The sequence below is a fragment of the Pan troglodytes genome, chromosome 7 (assembly GCF_028858775.2).
Source record: "Pan troglodytes isolate AG18354 chromosome 7, NHGRI_mPanTro3-v2.0_pri, whole genome shotgun sequence".
Lineage (NCBI taxonomy): Eukaryota > Metazoa > Chordata > Mammalia > Primates > Hominidae > Pan > Pan troglodytes.
The window spans coordinates 102,364,156-102,371,513 of NC_072405.2; positions in this window are offsets into that span (position 1 = coordinate 102,364,156).

The following is a 7,358-nucleotide window of genomic DNA, read 5'->3' on the forward strand; positions in this document are numbered from 1 at the left end:
CTACAGCCTTGACCTCCCAGGCTCAAGTGATCCTTCTACCTCGGCTCCCAAGTGGCTGGATCTACAGGCACACACACCACTACACCCAGCTAATTTTTAAATTTTTCATAGAAACAAGGCCTCACTGTGTTGCCCAGGCTGGTCTCAAACTCTTGGACTGAAACAACCCTCCCACCTCAGCCTCCCAAAATTCTGGGATTATAGGCGTGAGCCACCATGCTTGTCCTATTCTTCCCCTTTTAAAAAAGTAACTGCATAGTACCTCATGACCTCATATGGTGTATGAACCATAGTTCATTCAACCTATCTACTACATATGAGCATTTACATTGTTTCCACTATTTGGCAATTACAAATAATGCTATAGTGATAAAGTGCTAAATTTTAAGAGTTTAGTTTTCTTAGTTTCAGATTACTGTTAAAATAAGATAAGCCTGGAAACCATGACTATTGAAGTTACTTTCAGTCATTTATGTCACACCATGAATGCATGATAGGACAGCATTCTTTCATGGTAATGTAAGAAACATGGCAGCACACAAATTCATTGAGTGCGTAGGCAGTGTGTATGTGCGGGAGTGGGCAAGAATCCACTGAGTGGGGATTTAGGGCAGGGAGGGAAAGTGGGTAAAGCAAATTTCTTCTACTGTCAAGTTGGATTGAAGCCTAGTTTGTGCTTGATGTTTTATTTATTTAACAGATACTTATAGAGAACGTGTCCTTGCTGGGTGCTTTTTAAGACCCCAGAAGAGGTTGGGCACGGTGGCTCACGCCTGTAATCCCAGCGCTTTGGGAGGCCGAGGTGGGCAGATCATTTGAGGTCAGGAGTTCGAGACCAGTCTGACTAACATGGTGAAACCTCGTCTCTACTAAAAATACAAAAAAAAAAAAAAAAAAAAAAAATAGCCAGGTGTGGTGGCTGGCATCTGTAATCCCAGCTACTCAGGAGGCTGAAGCAGGAGAATTGCTTGAACCCAGGAGGTGGAAGTTGCAGTGAGCCGAGATCGCACCACTGCACTCCAGCCTGGGCGACAGAGCGAGACTCCATCTCGGAAAAAAAAAAAAAAAAATATATATATATATATATATATATATATATATATATATATGATGAGGTGCTGGAGAAGACCTTTTGCAGAGGTAAACTTTGAACAGAGACCTAAATAATGTGTGGGTAAAAAGCCAAAAAAAAAAAAAAAAGGATTTTGGGAACGATTATTCCAGGCAAAGAAAATAAGTGCGAAGGTAGGCACTGAGGTTGAATTTCTCTTGGTGAATTCTAGGAACTTGAACTAAGTGAAAGAGAAGTGGTCTGTGAGGAGGAGGCTTCTAAAGTGCCATAATCCAGTTTCCTTTTTTTTTTAGATCACCTTTCCTACCATGTGAAGAAAAAACTGCAAGTGTGCAAAAGTGGAAGCAGGAACTACACACTGAAGCCTAGGTCAGAGAAGATGGTGGCTTGAGCTAAGGTGGGCTCAGTATAGATCATGAGAAATAATCATATTTAAGCTAAATTTTAAAATAGGACCCATAGGGCTTTCTAATGGATTGTAGAGGGTGAGGGAGAGAAATCAAAGATAACTCCTAGATTTTATCTTAATCTAGTCTGGGGAATGATACAATTGTGCTCTTTCACAAGCTGTCAGAGATATAGCCTACTTTAATAGCCTTATGTTATCACAACGCTTGTTAGTTAAAGCCCTGTCAACTTATTGCATCCTTGCTATAGATAAAGATTTTCCTAAAAACAAGTGGCATTGTGGGAAGAAGGAAATATATGAACTATGAGAAATGAATGAGAACAAAATTCTGTTAAAAATAATCTATAACAAAAAACAAGTCAGTCCTTAATGATTCAGTAATTGATTCATTCATTGTTTTTCAATTCAACTTTTTAATCCAATGACGATTGAATGCTTGCCCATCCCAGCCACTGTCCTGGGTCTTGGGGATATACTGTAGAACAACACAGATATGGACTCCATTGTTATGGAGCTTACAGTCGAGTGTGGAGACCAACATTAACCTAATCACACCCTCCTCATGGAACCTAGTACTCGATATACAATATGCTCCATCTTTATTAATTTGAGATTATTTATCACATGACAAAACAGTTGGCTGATCAAATTATACTAATGTGTGAGGCACAAACAGTCTTCTTTATTGGTGATATTTGCTTTAACTGAGAACCGATGAATTTCTGAATACTATTTTATAGAACTCCCTTTTCTGGCAAGGCTCGGGGGCTCAGGCCTGTAATCCCAGCACGTTGGGAGGCTGAGGTGGGTGGATCACGAGGTCAAGAAATCCAGATCATTTTGACCAACATGGTGAAACCCCGTCTCTACTAAAATACAAAAAATTAGCTGGGCATGGTGGTGGACACCTGTAATCCCAGCTACTCAGGAGGCTGAGGAAGGAGAATTGCTTGAATCCGGGAGGCGGAGGTTTCAGTGAGCCGGGATTGCACCGTTGCCCTCCAGCTTGGGTGACAGAGCTAGACTCCGTCTCAAAAAAATAAAGAAAAAAAAAAGAAAAGAACTTCCTTTTCTGGTGCCCTTTGTAGAGAATAAAAGAACATAAATCTTCAACTAAATAATGTATTTTATGACAGCTGACCATTCCTTTTTCAGAATATGACCAAAAACAAAAGAGCAGGTTAAAAAATATTTTTAAAGTTCTTAAAAAGGACTTAAATGACAAGTAATCATTCCTGGAAAAAGCTTAGGAAGGTATTAGAATGTCTTTCCTTTCATGGTAAATATTTAGCATGGTTATACTAACTGAAGATGGTTGCAAGATCACCTTACCTATTTCTAGTATAAAGTGTTATGCTCATTGGTGTAGATGTTCACTCCATTGTCGATATTTGGATTGGATGATTTGCAGGACAAGTAATGGTGTAAAACTGATTCTCAGTGTTGTTCCTATACTAGCCACATGAGCATTAACTGAAAACTTGTTAGAAATGCAAATTTGGGGGCTTTATTACAGACCTAGTAAATCAGAAACTCGGGGAAGGGGTATGTGGAGGGGTAGTAATCTGTCATAACAAACCCTCCAGGTAATTCTGATGCTTAATGAAGTCTGAGGCTATTGGAATAAATAAAGGACATATTTTCCATTCATTGATTCAGCACAGTTTCACTGATTACTTAATGTGCACTTGGCACTCTCCTAGGTACTAGGATGTAGCAGTAAACAAGGCAAGCTGGATTCCAGTCAGAAAGTATATTGTGTCAGTTAGGTCCAATTAGGAAAACCCAAACTGCTTTAAATATTCAAAACAGAGGAAGTTTAATTGATTACACAGGAAATGGAATAGCTGTGAAGACAATAGGAAATAGTGAGAAAACTGAGATTAGCAACAGCAAGAAGTCACTACTGCCCCTGGGCTGCAGGGCAAAAGCTAATAGTGCTATCAGAGCTCAGGGGCCAAGGTCACCTGGCAGGTCTGTCTGTAGGTAGCTGGAGGCACAAAGGTGTGGCAAGTGCTGCTTCACACCTGAGGCCACTTGGGCAGAGAGGGATGGGGAGATATGTCCTAGCTTCTTTCTTCTTTCTTCCTACCAGTACCTCCCATTGACCAAACCTAGCAGGAAACCTGCTGTTGCAGGGCCTGAGATATTCAGCCGCAGGTAATGATTCACTGTGATACAGAACAGAGCTGAGGAGGCTGGAGAAGCAAGAGGGCAAACAGCTTAGCATTAGCACATGTGCATTCTAGGGGATTCAGAGGATTACTTGAATGCTCTACGCAGACTCCTCCTTGCACCTGTAATTTGCAGATAAAAGTTGAGAAACATTTGAAACTTGCACAATATATGAGAAGTCTGAGTAAATTAAAAACAAGGGGTATTGCAGGGAAAATAAAAGTTCTAATTTATTTTTTATTCTGTCATTGTAATACATTTGTATTCTCTCCTAAACGAATGAGATATTTAGCATGAAAAGATGTTCATGTGCAAATAGAATAGGTGGATTAATTATACCACATTTACCATCAATTCATTTTTTAATACTGACTACAGTGATTTAAGCTTTCAGAAAGCTAAGCGCTCACACAAGTCATGTCTCCAGAGACTTTGTGCTTTGTGCTGATCAATAATTATTCTGTTAATTATGGAGATATAAGGAAAATTAGGCCATTTATAATTCTGCATGCACAAGAACAACTCTTCAAAGCTGAAATTACCTTTCTGTTTAGGTTGGCTTAATACTCTGGAAGATGATTAGACCATATTCTCAATTAATCTTTTGGCAAGTACTATTTTCTTATTTTTCTACCAAATATATTGTGATTTTTGAAAGAATAAAAACTAAAAATCACCATCAACCTAAATATATATATATTTTCCTATTGGGTTTATATCTACCCTGAAAACATTTTTTGTGAAGAGATCTTTTATTCATTCAACAAATGTTTAGTGCATGCTTATTTAGTGTAAAATATTGTGGGGGATTAAAATAACTTTAAGAGTAAAGTTTGTGTATAGAGAAAAAACAAGGCTGGGTTTTAAACAACTTTCCAGTCAGAAAGATTTTGATTGTTAGATTTGTGACCTTACTTTAATTAGTTAACTTGTCTGAATTTGTTTTTTCCTCTGCAAAATGGGGACCATCACATCTATCTCACAAAGAGCTGTGAGAATTTAGGAGAATAATATACATTTGTATGGGTCTACTGCTGTGTTTGGAAGACAGTGAGGATAGTTGTAACGATAAATGCCAGCCCATTTCCTAAATTCTCTGCATACTTTTCCTCTTCCTAGATAATTTCATTTCTTTGCATTTGTTCTTTAATGCTGCCTAGCTTCCTCTGCACCTTTCTTGTAGCCTTCCTCTATTTTTCACTATTAGAATAATTGACCATCATTGGCGGTTAATCCCAATGGAGAGAAAAGCTCTCTTTCTCATTCACGTCCTACTTTGATATTGGCTTCATCCATTCATTCATTCAAAGATATTTATTGAGGATCTACTATGTTCCAAGTACTCTTCTGAATGAGAGGCCTAAGTTCTACTTAAACTAAACAAGATGTTTTCCTCATTCAATTAAAAAGGGCATTTCAACATCTATTTACTAAGTGTATACCAAGAGCCAGGTTTTGTTCTAAGCACTGGGAGTATAGCAGGGGAAAAAATAAGACTTTGCTCCCATGGAGTGGATGCATTCCAATTAGCAAAGACCAACAACGGAGGGATTAATGACCAATTATGAAATGTGCTATGTAGTAAAGAGAACTTTGAAGACATGTAAAGCGGGATGAAGGGACTGTGGGAATAGTGTCTGAAACATGAATACTGAAAGAAGTGAGGGCTGGGCTCGGTGACTCATGCCTGTAATCCCAGCACTTTGGGAGGCTGAGGTGGGCGGATCACCTGAGGTCAGGAGTTCCAGACCAGCCTTGCCAAGATGGTGAAACCCATCTCTACTAAAAATACAAAAAAATCAGCTGGGTGTGCTGGCTCATGCCTGTAATCCCTGCTACTTGGGAAGCTGAGGCAGGAGAATCGCTTGAACCCAGGAGGTGGAGGTTGCAGCGAGCTGAGATCACGCCACTGCACTCCAGCCTGGGCAACAGAGTAAGACTCTGTCTGGGGTGGGGGTGGAGGGGGCGGGGGGAAGAAAGAAAGAAGTGAGGGGGTGAGCACTGTGAAAGTGATCATCTTCAGGAAGAGGGGCTGCAGACAGTGTGGGCACCAAATGTCATGGCCAAGTGCCAGCACAAGCCTGGAATGCTGCATGGTGGAGGCTGGTGAGAAAAGAATGAACAAAGGTGCAGGATTAGGAGAGGAGAATGAGAGGTATCAGGGTCCGTTTGCATGAGCACTATTCTTCCTTCTGTAAGATATGGAAAGTGAAGAGGAACATTTTCGATTTTTGATTGCCAGAGGATCATTCTGGCTACTTGGTAAAAGAAGGTCTGTAGGCGTAAGGAGGCGGTAATCAGGGACAGAGCTGATGGCTTGAACTACCTTCAGAGTGCTAAAAATGGTGAAAAGGGGAGCAGATTCAGGATACATTTTCAGGATAGAGCCAATAGAATTTGCTGATAATTGGACATGGGAACTGAGAGAAAGAGAGCAGGCAAGCGTGACTTCAAGGATTTTGATTTGAGTAACTGGAAAAAAATCTCTGGTGGAATATAGACACTGGTGAGGGAGAAAGGCAGCAAACAAATGAGCCCTAATGAATTGCAGTTACTAATTTGATGGGACTTGTTGGGGGTCAGGAGTGATGTAGCCAAAGTGATATTTAAATTGGAATCTGAAAGATGAGTAAGAGTTAGTTGTGTGAAGTGCGGTGTGTCTTCAGGGGTGGAGTCAGTGGAGGTTATAAATTTTAACATATACAAAGACCCTGAGTCAGGGAAGAGCTTTTTTTTCCCGTTTTTTCTTTTTCTTTTGTTTTTTCTTTCTCTTTTCTTCTTCTTCTTCTTTTTTTTTAGACGGAGTTTTGCTCTTGTTGCCCAGGCTGGAGTGTAACGGCACGATCTCAGCTCACTGCAACCAGAACCTCCTGGGTTCAAGCAATTCTCTTGCCTCAGCTTCCTGAGTAGCTGGGATTACAGGCATGTGCTACCACACCCAGCTACCTTTTTTGTATTATTTTTAGTAGAGATGGGGTTTCTCCATGTTAGTCAGGCTGGTCTCGAACTCCTGACCTCAGGTGATCCGCCCACCTCAGCCTCCCAAAGTGCTAGGATTACAGGCGTGAGCCACTGCGCCCAGCCAGAGTCAGGGAAGAGCCTTAAAGCATGTAAGTTTATAGCATACTGTAGACTCAACAAAATAATCCAACCTACAGTCTTCATTTGTATCTCCTCCACTATTGATGCACTAGTATTGCCCAGGTCCACATATACCAAAATCCTTGTGTTTATTTCTCATTCACCAAAATTCTAGTTATAAGCCCTGGTTATAGAGCTATCTCATTTAAAAAAATATTTTACTTTGGGAAATAAATAAAAAGTTCAAAGAACAATAAAACACTCCTATGCCCACCGCCCAAAATTAATATCTATTTAATCATACCATTTTCCAGTCTTTTCAAAAATAGAAATAAGAAATTACATATGGAGCCAAGTTCTCTTAAACCATCATCCACACTATTTCTTCCTTTTTGCCCTCAATGCAAGCAACCATGAATTTGATGCTTTTTCTTCTGGTTGACTTTATATGTTTTTACGTACATGTATATAATCACTTCTGTATGTACACCAATAGAATATTTTTGCTTTTGTCAGTTTTTTAAATAATTTACACAAATATACACTACATTTACTATTAAGCATCTTCTTTTCTATTTTATTGTTTTAGTTTATGTTACTACTTCTTTATTTCCTGGTTTA